This window comes from Bos grunniens, chromosome 8, assembly GCF_055505025.1.
Source record: "Bos grunniens cultivar Pamir isolate PY7600 chromosome 8, Bosgru_T2T1.0, whole genome shotgun sequence".
Lineage (NCBI taxonomy): Eukaryota > Metazoa > Chordata > Mammalia > Artiodactyla > Bovidae > Bos > Bos grunniens.
In genome coordinates this window covers 20,793,751-20,811,679 of record NC_141172.1, presented here as the reverse complement: position 1 = coordinate 20,811,679, position 17,929 = coordinate 20,793,751, and positions in this window count along the sequence as shown.

Here is a 17,929-nt window from a genome sequence, read left to right as displayed (position 1 = left end):
AGAAACTGATTGTGGGATGTCAAGCTCCCCTTTTCCCACTAAAGCCAGAGGAATTCAGAAGTCTAAGATTGGTACAAATGAGGGTTCGATTTCAATCTAAGGATCTAATGCTTGACTTCAAAGGTTTAACTTTAGTATCATAGTTAATAGTTGTCTTATTTTTAAGAGGTTTTAGAATAGACCGTTTTTGTATAAGTATTTGTTGAGAATCCACTAAATACCTGGCAACTAAAACCGGAATGTCATTGTCATAGTTCCCATGCAGCTTGCAACATAGAATCAAGGCAGCTAACTGAACAAGAAGTTAGGACAAAGACTGATGTGCGTTATGACAGAGGAAATTCAGGCAGTCTGGTGTCAAGTAAAAGTCAAGAAAAAGAGTCTTCTGAAAGAAGTGCTAGATAAGAAGTTACCAAAGGGTGGGTGAGTTGACGTTGGGAAAGGAGTAGGGATGGAAGGATGCTTGGAACATTCTCCAAAGCATTTGTTTGGGCAAATGAAAGCACAGTGAAGACGTGGAGCTGACAGAAGTTCAGAATGATTGGAATTCAGAGGAGAGGGTGGAGCGACATTAGATGAAGTTGAAACCCAAGCCTGAGAGAGAGGAGAAAACTGCAAGCCGGGTTAAAGAATTTCCCCCCAAGGGATACAGGAAGTTATTGAAGGGATTTTTATTTTAGGAAAAAAAAAAAAAACACATCAATGGCAACAATGTGGTCAACAGACTAGGGGCAAGTTAGGATGTAGGAGACCAGGCAAGAGGCTGTGAAAGGTCATGATGATTCAGATTTGGAAAATGACAGAGGGAGGGCTGGCCAGGAGGTGCCAGCAGTAAAGCTGCTAGTGCAGGAGACGAAAGAGATGCAGGTTCAATCCCTGGATCAGGAAGAGCCCCTGGAGGAGGGCATGGCAACCCATGCCAGTATTCTTGCCTGGAGAATGAATGGTCAGAGGAGCCTGGCGGGCTACAGTCCATGGGGTCCCTAAGAGTCGAACACGACTGAAGCAACTTAGCACACACACACACACACACACACAGAGTGGCATGAGAAAGAGAAATGAATGGAGTCTGGAGATATTTTACAAAGTCAAATAAACTGGTTGGAGGGGAAGGGAAGGGAGAAGAAAAATGGGAAAAGGATAAGGAAGAATCAAGATGATAGCTTGCAAGTGAAGTTATTACTGAACTCAAAAATATGATTTGAGGAATTTAAGCATAGAGCTCTGTATTCATCAAAGTCTAAAAACAGTTTAAAAGATTCAGAATCTTTCTTGTTCAATGATTCTATAGGTATATATCTTCTAGTCATTTGGTGCTAAGAGAAAATTTCATTTTTCAAGTCATTTCTAGCTCTGAGTTAAATCCACAGTACTATCTGTAAACCAACCATCATCAAATTCAGACTTCAATTAGCCACCCCTACATGTAGGGAAAAATCAATATTCACAATTTTAACATTATAAAATACTTCTATGTAAATATTGATCTACTTAGAATAATTTGAGAAACTGTAAATTGGGATAATTTTGATGCAAAATAGTTTGAATAAAGCAATAAAGTATATTATCTACATGACATTATATATTCTATAACAGATGAAGAATTAATATATTCTTTACATAAAAACAATTGAAAAAAATCTTAATGAATTCCAAGTTATATTCCATTTTAAAAGATTATCAAAGGAATACAGAATATTAATATATTCAAGGCACAGAGAATATTCGATATTTATATATGATTCTTTTAAAAACATTAATTTCATGGTTTATAGCCACAGATATTACTGATGAGAAAAAGATGCTGAAAGCAGTCTACCAACAGTTCCTATAAGTATCATGAATGTTATAGAAAGAGTGAAATAAAAATGCTGAAAATAAACATTGGAATTTTGTCCTTCTCAGTATCAACATACTGGGAATATATTTTAGAAACCCAACATTAATAGAGAGGAATGCAATGAAGTCCTAGTAATCAACATATCATTGTGAAATACTGAGATTTTTCTAACTTTTCCCCCCAAAATAGTCATTCAATTCAGTTCAGTTCAATCTCTCAGTTCTGTCTGACTCTTTGCGACCCACAGCATGCCAGGCATCCCTGTCCATCACCAACTCCAAGGAATTTACTCAAACTCATATCCATTGAGTCAGTGATGCCATCCAGCCATGTCATCCTCTGTCATCCCCGTATGTTCCCGCCTTCAATCTTTCCAGCACCAAGATCTTTTCCAATGAGTCAGTTCTTTGCATCAGGTGGCCAAAGGATTGCAGTTTCAGCTTCAGCATCGGTCCTTCCAATGAATATCCAGGACTGATTTCATTTAGGATTGACTGGTTGGATCTCCTTGCAGTCCAAAAAGAGTCTTCTCCAACACCACAGTTCAAAAGCATCAATTCTTATGTGCTCAGCTTACTTTATAGTCCAACTCTCACATCCATACATGACTACTGGAAAAACCATAGCTTTGACTAAATGGACCTTTGTTGGTAAAGTAATGTCTCTGTTTTTTAATATTCTGTCTAGGTTGGTCATAACTTTTCCTTCAAGGAGCAAATGTCTTTTAATGTCATGGCTGCAGTCACCATCTGCAGTGATTTTGATGCCCCCCAAAATAAAGTCTCTCCCTATTTCCATTGTGTCCCCACCTATATGCCTTGAAGTGATGGGACTGGAGGCCATGATAGTAGGTTTCTGAATTCTTAGTTTTAAGCCAACTTTTTCACTCTCCTCTTTCACTTTCCTCAAGAGGCTCTTTCATTCTTCTTTGCTTTCTGCCATAAGGGTGGTGTTATCTCCATATCTGAGGTTATTGATATTTCTCCCAGCAACACTGATTCCAGCTTGTGCTTCATCCAGCCTGGCATTTCACATGATATTCTCTGCATAAAAGTTAAATAAGCAGGGTGATGATATACAGCTTTGATGTACTCCTTTCCCAATTTGGAACCAGTCTATTGTTCCATGTCCAGTTCTAACTGTTGCTTCTTGACCTGCATACAGATTTCTCAGGAGGCAGGTAAGGTGGTCTGGTATTCCCATCTCTTTCAGAATTTTCTAGTTTGTTGTGATCCACACAGTCAAAGGCTTTCGTATAGTCAATAAAGCAGAAGTAGATGTTTTTCTGAAACTCTCTTGCCTTTTTGATGATCCAACGAATGTTGGCAATTTGATCTCTGGTTCCTCTGCCTTTTCTAAAACCAGCTTGAACATATGGAAGTTCACGGTTCATGTACTGTTAAAGCCTGGCTTGCAGAATTTTAAGCATTACTTTGCTAGCATGTGGGATGATTGAAATTGTGTGGTAGTTTGAGCATTCTTTGGCATTGCCTTTCTTTGGGATTGGAATGAAAACTGACCTTTTCCAGTCCTGTGGCCCCTGCTGAGTTTTCCAAATTTGCTGGCATATTGAGTGCAGCACTTTAGCAGCAGCATCTTTTAGGATTTGAAATAGCTCAACTGGAATTCCATCACTTCCACTAGCTTTGTTCACAGTGATGCTTCCTAAGGTCCACTTGACTTCACATTCCAGGATGTCTGGCTCTAGGTGAGTGATCACACCATCGTGGTTATCTGGGTCATGAAGATCTTTTTTATATAGTTCTTCTGTGTATTCTTGCCACCTCTTCTTAATATTTTCTGCTTCTGTTAGGTCCATACCATTTCTGTCCTTTATTGAGCCCATCTTTGCATAAAATGTTCCTTTGGTATCTCTCATTTTCTTGAAGAGATCTCTAGTCTTTCCCATTCTATTGTTTTCTTCTATTTCTTTGCATTGATCACTGAGGAAGGCTTGCTATTCTTTGGAACTCTGCATTCAAATGGGTATATCTTTTCTTTTCTCCTTTGCCTTTCACTTCTCTTCTTTTCTCAGCTATTTGTAAGGCCTCCTCAGACAACCATTTTGGCTTTTAGTGTTTCTTTTTCTTAGGGATGGTTGATCACCACCTTATATACAATGTCACAAACCTCCATCCATAGTTCTTCAGGCACTCTGTCTATTAGATCTAATCCCTTGAATCTATTTGTCACTTCCACTGTATAATCATAACGGATTTGATTTAGGTCATACCTGAATGGTCTAGTGGTTTTCTCTACTTTCTTCAATTTCAGACTGAATTTTGCAATAAGGAGTTCATTATTTGAGTCACAGTCAGCTCCCAGTCTTGTTTTTTGCTGACTGTATAGAGCTTCTCTGTCTTTCACTGCAAATAATATAATCAATCTGATTTTGGTACTGACCATCTGGTGATGTCCATGTATAGAGTCCTCCTTTGTGTTGTTAGAAGAGGGTGTTTGCTATGACCAGTATATTCTCTTGGCAAAACTCTGTTAGCCTTTGTTCTGCTTCATTTCGTACTCCAAGGCCAAATTTGCTTATTTCCAGGTATTTCTTGACTTCCTACTTTTGCATTCCGGTCCCCTATAATGAAAAGGACATCTTTTGGGGTGTTAGTTTTAGAAGGTCTTGTAGGTCTTCATAGAACTGTTCAACTTCAGCTTCTTCAGCATTACTGGTTGGGGCATAGAGTTGGATTACTGTGATATTGAATGGTTTACCTTGGAAACGAACAGAGATCCTTCTGTCATTTTTTAGATTGCAGCCAAGAACTGCATTTCGGACTCTTTTGTTGACTGTGAGGGCTACTCCATTTCTTCTAAGGGATTCTTGCCCACAGTAATAGATATAATGGTTATCCGAGTTAAATTCACCCATTTCAGTCCATTTTAATTTACTGTTTCCTAAAATGTTGATAGTCACTTTTGCCATCCCCTGTTTGACCACTTCCAATTTACCTTGATTCATGGACCTAACATTCCAGGTTCCTATGCAATATTGTTCTTTACAGCATTGGACTTTACTTCCATCACCAGTCACATCCACAACTGGGTGTTGTTTTTGCTTTGGCTCCATCCCTGTATTCTTTCTGGAGTTATTTCTCCACTGTTCTCCAGTAGCATATGTTCATCTTTCAGTGTCCTATCTTTTCACCTTTTCATGCTCTCTTTCTTCACTCCACTCCCCGCTCATCCTTCCCAGCATAGAGGGAAGGTCATTTAAGGACAAATGAGAAAATTGTTGTCTGCAAGCCCAGGAAGAAAGTCCTCACCAAACACCAATCCTGACAGCAACTAGTTCTTGGACTTCCAGCCTCCAGAACAATGGCAGAGTAGAACGAGGTGTGCTCATATTCTCCTGCGAGAACTCCAAAATTACAACTTGCTTCTGAACAACCAGGAGAAGGCAATGGCACCCCACTCCAGTACTCTTGCCTGGAAAATCCCATGGATGGAGGAGCCTGGAAGGCTGCAGTCCATGGGGTCGCTGAGGGTCGGACATGACTGAGCGACTTCACTTTCACTTTTCACTTTCATGCATTGGAGAAGGAAATGGCAACCCACTCCAGTGTTCTTGCCTGGAGAATCCCAGGGACGGGGGAGCCTGGTGGGCTGCCATCTATGGGATCACACAGAGTCGGACATGACTGAAGTGACTTGGCAGCAGCTGAACAATCCTCTACAGGAGAATGTTGGATTCCCATCAAAAAAAGATACCCCACATCCAAGGGCAAAAGAGAAGCCCAGCAAGATGGTAGGAGGGGTGAAATCACATTTAGAATCAAACCCCATACCTGCCAGAGATGCTCAGAGGGCACAAACAAAACCTTGTGCACATCAGGAGATCCCACAGAGACTGAGCCGCGCCTGCCTTTGAGTGTTTGAGTGTCTCCTACAGAGGTACGGGTCAGCAACGGCCTGCCATAGGGGCAGGGGCTCTGGGTGCAGCAGACCTTGTATGGCATAAGCCCTTTTGGAATAACCCCACCACAGAGCTGCCAGAACTTACACAGGACTGGGGAAACAGAGTCTTGGAGGGCACAAACAAAACCTATGCACACCAGGGCCCAGGAGAAAGGAGTAGTGACCCCTCAAGAGACTGACTCAGACTTGTCCATGAGTGTCCAGGAGTCTCCAGTGGAGGCGTGGGTCGGCAGTGGCCTGCTGCAGGGTCTGGGGCACTGAGTGCAGCAGTGCATGCATGGGTCCTTTTGAAGGAGGTTGTCATTATCTTTACCTCCACCATAGTTTGGCCTCAGGTCAAACAACAGGGAGGGAACACAGCCCCGCCCACCAACAGAAAATTGGATTAAACATTTACTGACCATGGCCCTGCCCATCAGAACAAGACCCAATTTCCCCCTCAGTCAGTCTTTCCCATCAGGAAGCTTCCATAGCCTCTTATCCTTATCCATCAGAGGGCAGAAAGACTGAAAACCACAATCACAGAAAACTAACCAATCTGATCACATGGACCACAGCCTTGTCTAACTCAATGAAACTATGAGCCGTGAGGTGTAGAGCCAACCAAGACGGACAGGTCATGGTGGAAAGTTCTGACAAAACGTGGTCCACTGGAGAAAGGAATGGCAAACCACATCAGTATTCTTGCTGTGAGAACCCCATGAACATTATGAAAAAGTAATCATTACACAGCTACAATAGTAAAGGGTCTGGAAGCCTATCCTGAGTATGTATGTGCGTCAATAATAACAAAATCCTTCTCTCTTCTGCCCTTCAGTCTGCTTATCGTCCTGTGTTCCCTGTTTCAGAGATACTTTCCACTTGCTGTCAGGCACCAAAATAAAAGTCTGGGAAGCATGCTAGACCTCACCACTGACAATTACTAGGTCTCTTGATTTCAACCAATTGTATTTCTTAAATATTTTTCAAATTAATCTTTTGTTCTCTAGAATCACCTCTAGCCCTTGATGTCTCCCACCTAAATGATTGCAACATTTTCCTAAGTGGGTTCCCCCTTGTTCAGGTTCTTTCTTTTGTTTCAAATCCATCATCTATACTTCCACCAGACAGGTTTATCTGAAACACAGATCAGACCAGGTCACACTCTGTCTAAACTCCTTCATCACTTTTCCGTGCTCCTTTCAGTAGATAGCTTTTATTTCTTTTTTGAAGGGTTCTAATGGAATTTCAAATATCGTGATCCCAGAGACTTCCAGCCTGACAATGGCAGGACACCTTATATCAGACTAACAGTTCCTCAGGAAACAATTATAAACTCTGCACAAAAAACTTTAAAAGCAATGGAGAGTAGCCAAGAGCAGCAGAAACGGGAGGTGATGTGACCCTTGAAATTATGGGATCACATTGGGTTTATGTAGCTTTTCCCCTGAGGCTCTCTCTGGTCTCTGTGGTATTTGAAATATAGAGTCAAAAAAAAAAAAAAAAAAATCTGCAGCTTTAGTGACCTGAGAATTGAAATTAAGTACCTTCCTCTAAGAAAAGATGAAGTCATAGAAAAGGATGTCTTAAAAGTTGCATACAGATGGCCCCTTAAATCCTTGCCTGTCCCCCCAGCTGCATGTGCAAGGAAGTAAGAGGGAAAATGACTGAAAGACTGAAAGCCCAAAAGAACTAACCGAATATTTTAGCTGCTACCTGCTGCAGAGAGGCAATTTAGAGTTCACGTCCAATCAAATTGGAGGGGCTAGGTAAACTTTGGGGGTTTTCCACTGAATTCCAGAAAGTCACACATTGAAAATAAATATGACATTCCAGGACTAAGGGATTTTTTCTTGAACTAAGGACAAAACTAAAACAGGCCTGATTAAGCAAATTGTTGAACCAAACCCTGTAAGTTCAAAATGTTCTGTCTATAATTTAACTGTCTACTAGAATAAAACTTAACTCTGAGTGAGGGTTATCAAACTACAGTCTGGGGCTTGTTTTTTATGATCTTCAAGACAAAAACGGTTTTTACACTCTTGATGGGTTAAGGAAGAAGAGGAAGCAGAAGCAGAGGCAGGAGTGGCAGTAGCAGAAGAAACAAAAACCGTAAGTGGCCCACAAAGCCTTAATTGCTTATTATCTGTCCCTTTACAGAAACAGTTTCCCAACTCATAGCATGTCTCCAAGGATAGTACAGTTGAGTATTTGTACAGAGATGCTTAAACATTTCAACTGTACTATAAAATAAGTAAAAAATAAAAGCTCTGGAAATTTCCTGGGGGTAGAGTGGTTAAGAATCCACCTTCCAATGCAGGGGACATGGGTTCAATCCCTGGTCAGGGAACTAAGATCCCATGTGCTGCAGGGCAACTAAGCCTGAGCACTGCAACTACTGAAACCCATGAACCACATCTACTGAGTCCACGTGTGCCCTGGAGCCCGTGCTCCGCAGCAAGAGAAGCCATCGCGATGAGAAGCCTGCGCGCGGGAACTAGACGGTAGCCCCTGCTTGCCACAAACTAGTGAAAAGCCCGCACAGCAATGGAGACCCAGCACAGTCAAGAATAAACTAATTAATTTCTTTAAAAAACAGTGCTCACCTCTCCATAAGGACAAAGTTTTGGTTCCTGGATAAAGGAGTTGGGAAAGTAAAACAATGAACTTTATCCTCTGTTGCCAAATTTGTATACATCTATCATTTATCAAGTTTCTACTACATGTAGAATTTTATATGGCTCACAGAAGTTTGTGACTTGCATTTAAGTATAAGTTTGTCTATAAATGAAACCTGTACTCTTCCTACTATGTTTACCTTCAGTGCAGTGCAGTGCAGTTCAGGCGCTCAGTCATGTCCGACTCTTTGCGACCCCATGAACCGCAGCACGCCAGGCCTCCCTGTCCATCACCAACTCCCGGAGTTCACTCAGACTCACGTCCATCAAGTCAGTGATGCCATCCAGCCATCTCATCCTCTGTCGTCCCCTTCTCCTCCTGCCCCCAATCTCTCCCAGCATTAGAGTCTTTTCAAATGTTTACCTTAGACCCTCTCAAAATATACATATCCATACACAGAGTTCAATAATTATCTGTTAATTTAACAACTAATGCTAAACTATTATCTGGAATCCAGAGACATGTTACTCACTGGCCTTCCCTGAGTTTGGTCATATGTGTCCTGAAACCAGCAAGTAAAGCTATGTCTGCACACACCCTAAGCCAAAGCTGGCCAAAGCAGTTAGATATTTGTAGCTTCAGACTCATTCACTGATTCAGTCTATAATTCATCTTATTTCCTTACACAGAGTAGTTAGTCAACCAGTATTAACCACCATGCCACTTTCTTTGCCCAGCATCTGGCTGATTTGTTTTATAGATCAGTACTGAACTCCTATTTTAATTGACTACTATGCATTCCATGCTCTGATGCTAGGAGGGATTGGGGGCAGGAGGAGAAGGGGACGAAGGAGGATGAGATGGCCGGATGGCATCACTGACTTGATGGACGTGAGTTTGAGTGAACTCCAGGAGTTGGCAATGAACAGGGAGGCCTGGCATGCTGTGATTTATGGGGTCGCAAAGAGTCAGACATGACTGAGCGACTGAACTGAACTGAACTGATGAATTCCATTTGCCTACCTAGGCCTGGGGCTGCTGTTGGCTGAAGCCAGTCACAAGACATCTACCCTTCAGTATGAGTGGGCTCTACCCTCTTTAACCACTGGCAAGGGCCCTGATCAAAACCAAATTGGCCATTTGAAGCCACACTAATGACTTGAAAAATTCCCTATCTCCCATGCTATGAAACACCAGCCTAGACTGAGTATCAGTCTACTTTCTGGTCATATGGGCATTGAAAAATGTTCTGTTATGTATGTATGATTGTCCTATCAATGAAAGTCATATCCTGAAAATCATAGCATTTCTCAATTACCTGATTCCTTCTTTTAAGCACCAGGTAAACATGGGGGTTCGCAATTGCTTAACAGCAGAGCCTGCTTAAGATTTCAAAGTCCAATCCCAAGGAATATTTATCTGAATATGAAGAATATTTGTGGTAGTATTTGTGGTTAGTGAGCATTCAGTCTGAGGTAACACCCGGAAAACCTTACATATACAAAGTAACAATAATAATAACTAACATGTATTAAATATTTGTATGGGCCAGATTTATACATGTATTGTCTCATTTAGTTCTCACAGCAACCATAAAAGAGGGGTGTGGAAAGATGGTAATGATGACACTGTATGTGAGACAGCAAAAGAGACACAGGTGTAAAGAACAGACTTCTGGGAGAAGGTGAGGGTGGGATGATTTGAGAGAATAGCACTGAAACATGTATATTACCATATGTGAAATAGATCGCCTGTCCAAGTTCGATGCATGAATCAGAGCACTCAAAGTCAGTGCACTGGGACAACCCTGAGGGATGGGATGGGGAGGGAGGTGGCAGGGGGTCCAGGATGGGAACGCATGTACACCCATGGCTGATTCAAGTCAATGTATGGCAAAAACTACTACAATATTGTAAAGTAATTAGCCTCCAAATAAAATAAATTAATTAATTTAAATAAACAAAATAGAGGAGCGTGGTAGGCAGAATAATGTTCTACAAAAGATGTCCACACCTTAATCCCCAAAGTCTAAGAAAACATTACATTATAATGCCAAGGAGAAGTAAAGTAGCATATTTAAAACAGGGAGAATATTATGGGTTATCTGAGTAGCCTCGAGGTAATCACTGCTACTACTGCTGCTAAGTCGCTTCAGTTGTGTCCAACTCTGTGCGACCCCATAGACGGCAGCCCACCAGGCTCCCCCGTCCCTGGGATTCTCCAGGCAAGAACATTGGAGTGGGTTGCCATTTCCTTCTCCAATGCATGAAAGTGAAAAGTGAAAGTGAAATCGCTCAGTCGTGTCCGACTCTTAGTGACCCCATGGACTGCAGCCTACCAGGCTCCTCCATCCATGGGATTTTCCAGGCAAGAGTACTGGAGTGGGGTGCCATTGCCTTCTCCGGAGGTAATCACAAGAGTTCATAAATGTGGAAGGCAGAGGCAGGAGAGTCAGTGTCAAGAGTGATACAATGTGAGAAAGACTTAAATGGCCATTGCTGGCTCTGAAGATGGAAGGGCATCACCACATGAAGAATGTGGACAGCCTCTAGAAGCTGAAAAAGGCAAGAAATAGACTGTCCCGTGGGGCCTCCAGAAGGCATACATCTCTGCCAACATCTTGATTTCAGTCCAGTGAGACCCACATCAGGCTTCTCACTGACGAAACTGAAAGATAACTGTGTGTTGTTTCAAGCCACTACATTTGTGATAATTTGTACAGCAGCAATAGGAAACTATACAAACAGGTACTATTATTTCTCTGAATTTAAAGTGAGAAATGTTGGGTCCCAAGTAAGGAGAGTTAATTATCTCAATGGACACATACTTGGTAATGAGACAGTCTCATAGTTTGGGATATGAAGAAAGTGAAATGTCTGTTTATTTTCTTTAATGACATTATTATTTCAGCTACTCCTTAACCTAAAAATGGGTGTGAAGCTATGATTGATTGCACTTGTCATATAGCACATGGCTTTTAAAACTATAAAACTGGCCTGTATATAATAAAGGAATTTTTTCCGAAAAATCTCATTTCACAATCATGGGATGAATATTTCATGTAACTCAAGCGACAAAAGCATCTTCCCAGAACTGCTAAAATTTCCATGTAAGAAGTCCAAGAACTTTAAAGAAAGTAAGTAGAAGAGAGTCAGCCAAGCAAAGAAATCTATCAGAAAATGTTTTAAATCTATCAGAAAATGGCTTAAAACTGGGAAGAGCATATGGATGTTTTTAACAGATAAAATGCCATTTTCTGTTGTTGACTATATAAAGCAAATAGTTGTATCTCTTGAAATCAACCAGCTCATATTAGTATCTCTGGTATATAACAGAACTTCAGTGTTTGTGCCAAATTCCTTAGGGGTGTCAGACACATCACAGGAGCATATTTCATGATAAGTCCTATGTGTGTTTTTATTAAATATCACAGTAAATCCTCACCTGCATAACTCTGAATAACATATTTCTGTGGTAAATCCTTCACCAGGCAATGATCTATACTGAGACAAAAAAATGCCTCAAGCACCTTCATTTTCAGCACTTTGTTCCAGGGACTTTAATCTATAGCTTATTTCATCAGCAGAGTACATACTGATATATCTAATGGTGCCTAAACCCTTTTTGGCTTAAAATGACATTCTCTAGGGAAATGAAATGTGCTTAATGGTATGAAGTCAGCTAGTAACATAAAAACTATGTTTAGCAATTTATTAATTTCATTTGTTAGGCTGCAGAGCAGAGAGCCAAAACAACAATTGCTTTAATCTTTTGTTCCTTATCCTGTTTCTACCCACTGATAGGGCGTCATTTAGGTGGCTAATGGCACCCCACTTCAGTACTCTTGCCTGGAAAATCCCATGGACGGAGGGGCCTGGTGGGCTGCAGTCCATGGGGTCGCTGAGAGTCAGACATGACTGAGTGACTTCACTTTCACTTTTCACTTTCATGCATTGGAGAAGGAAATGGCAACCCACTCCAGTGTTCTTGCCTGGAAAATCCCAGGGACGGGGGAGCCTGGTGGGCTGCTGTCTATAGGGTCACACAGAGTCGGACACAACTGAAACGACTTAGCAGCAGCAGTAGGGCTAAGCTTCGGAGTCTGCCTGGGGCAAAGCTTTCACACCGGTGGGGCTTTCTCTACCCCTCATCTTCAAGCTGTCCCCAGGTCCAGCAAACAAATACTCCTGAACAAGTTCTCATGTGCTTGGGCCATGTATTCAAGTCCCTTAATCACAGCCTTTCATTTCTGACTTTGTCTATGATGACTCAAGAAGACTATTTTTCATCTTATGTATCTCCAATTATTTTATGTACACGTTGTGGCTGTATTAGTCACCTAGCTGCATGATATTGCTACATAACAAATGAGCCTTAAAACTCAGTGACTTACAGCAATAAGCATTTATCCTTACATTTATGGATCTGTGCATAACATGGTTTGGCTAATCCAGGCTTTCTTTCAGGCTGTGGGTGGGCTAGCCTTGGCTCTTGGCTGTAGATTCAGTTCAAGTCTGTCTCAAGTATCTTTGTTCTGGGGCTAGGCTCATGGAGAAACAGCTGTCGAGGCCATGTTCCTCTCATGGTGGAGCACCAGGGCATAAGAAGGCAAACAGGACCATTCAGGCACATTTCTGGTCTCTGCTATGTCACCCACATCTGATTACTAAAGCAAGTTACATGTCCAGGCCCAAAGTCAGAGACTAGGAAGAACACAGTTCACACACATGAGGGAAAGGCAAGGGAGGAAATGATATAAGTATCTCATGGGAGAAGGAAGAATTGAGACCAAAAATTCAATCTACCACGCTGGCCCATATCCACAGAAAACGTTGGGCTTCCTAGTGAACCAACTCCTGGAAGGAGAGGGGTAGCGAAGTGTTTAAAAAAAGAAAAAAGCAAACTGCAGTTAGAATAACTATGAGTTTCCAGCAATAAATCAAATTAAACAGGTATACGATAGGTTTTATTTGCTAGCAGCCTTAATCCTTGCATTTTTAGCATAGTTACAATTCATCCACACCTTCTTTTATAGTTACTGTCCCATTTTCTACCTGTGTAGGCATCCTGCTACTAGCACTGAGGGTTTTAAAAATAGTGCCAGCTTTGGAGTTTGAAAGGCCTGAATTTTAACCATAGATCTACCATGTAGTTGTGAAGTAACCCTGAGTGAGTCCTTGTGTGTTTTGCGGCTTAAGGTTCCTTATCTTTAAATTATGGTGATATCTGTGCTGTTAAGTTCTTGTAAAGATTAGTCATAACACATGTAATACTTCTGGCACATAGTAGGAGTCCAAAATAGGAACTTATTTTCTTATAATTTGTCCTTCATCTCTCCCCTTCTCTCTGTCCTTCGCCCAGCATCCGCCATAGAAATTTGTTTGTTGGTTCAGAATAGTTGGTGGGCATCTGACCATCTGTCCACTGTGACCATTTGTCAGTAAACAAATAATAACTTGGAGCCAAGCCATTCAGGATTATCAGGAGCACACCATCTAAAGAATTTTCTCACAAATTGGCAAGTTCTTGGTTTTCCTCTCATTCCTGTGAAGTATCTTAGGAAAATATAAGTATAGAATTTCAGGCATGTCAAGTCTAACTGTACAATCAGCTTTCAACTAAGCAGGAAAGAAAAATGGATCCCACCTCCTGCCAGGGTGCTCTAGGTCTACAGGGTTTAGAAGTTTAAAACTTCCTTTATAAGAAAGGATTCCTTGAGTGCCTATAACACCACCTCAGATTTAATGTTTAACTCCACTTCAACTTCCTAATATGTGTTCTAGTTCACAAAAAAATAGTGCAATCAATTGACAAACCACAGTCTGTTTTAAGAAGGTTGGATTCATCTCTCTCACCACTGTAATTTTACCATTTGGCACAACAGATGCTTTATAAATATTTGCCAAATAAATAAAAGAATTAATGATTGAATTTTTAAAAAGCTATGGTGGTGGTTTAGTTGCTAAGTCGTGTTCAACTCTTGGGACCCCATGGACTATAGCCTGCCAGGGTCCTCTGTCCATGGGATTCTCCAGGCAAGCATACCAGAATGGGTTCCCATTTCCTTCTCCAGAGGATCTTCCTGACCCAGGAATCGAACCCACGACTCCTGCATTGCAGGTAGATTCTTTACCAATGAGCTACAAGGGAAACAAAACAAACTATAGAACTTCTAATTAAATACAAACTAAACTAAGCCCATTATTTTTATTTCTCAACTCAAAATCCATTTTATTACTCACTTCTATTGACTTTAAGCTGCTATTTCAAACTATCAGTCCTAGGCCCTAATATTTGGAGTATAATAAATTACTCTTTGAGATTTACTGTGTAATAGCTCAGTTTTATAGTGAGCATGCATGCAGCATTTTAGAGGTTGAAGAGGAGGTCATTATAATCTAACCAGGGATATATTTGAAATTATAAAATGAATAATAATGCTAAAATGAAGTTTTCATTATTCCATAGTTTGATCTTTAAAGAATTGGACTTTAACTTTTTAATTCTCATGAATTAAAAGAAGTCTTGCATCTAGGGTTATTTATTGTATTTTACCTGCTTTAGAATCAAAAGCAAATGTTTGGCAATCATTTAAAGGGATTATCATAATATTGCATTTCAGAATTTGAACTGAAGCAACAGTTCAAGAGCTGCTAAGGAACTGACTAAACAATGAAGTTATGTGAGTGTGTATGTGTGTGCACACACACGTGTGTGTAGACATAACATATATTGCTGCTGCTGCTGCTAAGTCGCTTCAGTCGTGTCCAACTCTGTGAGACCCCATGGACTGCAGCCCACCAGGCTCCTCTGTCCCTGGGATTCTCCAGGCAAGAACACTGCCGTGGGTTGCCATTTCCTTCTCCAATGCATGAAAGTGAAAAGTGAAAATGAAGTCGCTCAGTCGTGTCCGACTCTCAGCGACCCCATGGACTGTAGCCCACCAGGCTCCTCCATCCATGGGATTTTCCAGGCAAGAGTACTGGAGTGGGGTGCCATTGCCTTCTCCGATAACATACACAATATACTCTAATCCATCATAGGTAATCATAGGTAATATTGTAATCGTAGGTAATATTTTATTCACATAGTTTAATATACAATGAACCTATAATACAAAAGTTTAAATATAATTTCAAAGAACGCCTTAACTCTTAGAGTGTCCTTTTTGTGAAAAGGTTTCAAAGTAACATTTGTTTATTCTAATTACATTAATGGGAAAAAAATTTATAAAACTATAACAAAAATAATGTATATAATGGGTATATTCCTATACACTTCATTGGCACCATCCAGGAAAAATGTTCCTATTCCATTTTTGGTATGTTTCTTTTTCTTTTACTATGAGTATATATATGGGTAGGGTGGGTGTGTGTATGTACTCAGTCATGTCTGGCTCTTTGTGGCCCCATGGACTATAGCTCACCAGGTCCCCTGCCCATGGAATTTTCCAGGCAAGAATACTGGAGTGGGTTGCCATTTCCTACTCCAGGGGATCTTCCAGACCCAGAGATCAAACCCGTATCTCTTGCATCTTCTGCATTGGCAGGAGGATTCTTTACCATTAGCACCACCTGGGAAGCTTATATGGGTTGGGGGAGGATTAATAAATACTGCGTAAACAGCTTTGCTCTCTCTTTCTTTCACTCAACAATACATACTATATAAGAAGGATATCTTTCAAAGTTCTTTATTTGCATCATTTTAATGATTGTATAACATTCTATACTACATATTTAGTCAATCCTCTAATGTTGGTCATTTAAGATATTTTAAATTTTATAATATTATAAATGAGACAGTAATTATTGTCTGCTGCCAGCTATTCTGTTCTACCCAGAAGCAGGCTTCAACCTAATTAAGTGGTAATGCTCCTTTTGGCCAGATTTTCAAACCAGGACAACTTGTTGGTCAGTTATCAAACAATAGAGTGGTGATTCTTTAGCCAGGTATTCACCCCTGGTTGAGCTAGTCAAAGTCAGCAGAGATCATATGTTCACAGTGTTGAAAATAGTGCTAATCAAAGTGTGGTAACTGCAATAGTATTCAAAGGTAGGCAAGATGGTTTTAGGTGGTATAGGAACACATGAATAGTTATGTGTCTAGTTTTAATGCATAATAAAATAATATCAATAGGGTAACTCTTTGCATGAATACTTCAGTCAGTTTCATTGACGATTTGTGCCTTTCATACATTCTTTGAACAAACTCTCATTGAGAATCTCCTAAATCCTAGGCTCTGTTTCTAAGCATGGGGAATGCCAGTACAAACAAGATGTAAGTTTTCTAACCTCAGGAGGCTTGCTTTCTAGCAAGAGAAACAATAATTAAAAAGTGAACAAATATTTAAGTTCAGGAGGAAATGAAGAGAATGGAATATGACTGGGTAGGCTTGGATTCATTTTAGGGAGAGAGATCTGAGTATATATTTTCATTAGAGGTACCCCTTCTATTAAATGAAGGAGAGCCATGTAAAGATCTAGGGGATTAGCATTCTCAGCAGAGTAAGCAACAAGGACAAAGACATGAAAGAGAACAAGCCTGGTGCATTCTGGAAAACAAAAGCAGCTTGCTTGACTCAGTAGACTAAGCAAAGGGAAGCTGGTTAAGATGAAGTCAGGAGGGTGATTCAGGAGCCAGATTACAGAGGGCCTTGTAATATGTGATAAGGATTAATTTCTTGAAAGTGCAATAGCAAGTGTTCAAAATGTAATAGCAAGCCAAAAGACAGTTTTAAGTGGATTTTAAGGAACATTTTTATTTTGAAAATATAATCTGCTGCTGTATGGCAAATGATTGGAGGAATGCAGTAACAAAAATAGGAAGGCAAATTAGGAATTTAATTGATGTCACAGCCAGTTATAATAATAACTTGGACCAACATGACAGATGAATATGATGAGAATTGTCAGATTCAAGGTATGTTTGAAAGTACAGCAGACCAGACTTGTTGATAGAAGAGAAGTAATGTTTGAGAGAATAAACCAGGTATTTGATTGTGTAATTCAGTAATTATTAACTTGATGTGTGAAACTCCAGTACTTTGGCCACCTCATGCGAAGAGTTGACTCACTGAAAAGACTCTGATGCTCGGAGGGATTGGGGGCAGGAGAAGAGGACGACAGGGGATGAGATGTCTGGATGGCATCACTGACTCGATGGATGTGAGTCTCAGTGAACTCCGGGAGTTGGTGATGGACAGGGAGGCCTGGCATGCTGCGATTCATGGGTTCGCAAAGAGTCTGACACAACTGAGCAACTGAACTGAACTGATGTGTGTGCTAAATACAGAAACCTCTTGAGAAGTCTTGTCAAAAAGCAAAGCCCAGAAAAGCTGCTGGAACCAGAGTTTGATCATACGTCTAGGAGGGTCATTTTATTTTATTGAGGTGGGAGGTCTATTTGTATGATGATGAGAATGATCCAATACTAGGGGGGTGGGGGTGGGTGTTCACAGGGTGCAGCAAGAGTGGAGGGACTGTCCTTCAGAAGAGCTGGACCTGCTCGTCCTTGGTATCTAGAGGGAAGAGCATAAGGGTAGGATCAAGGAGGCTGGTAGATTTGGTA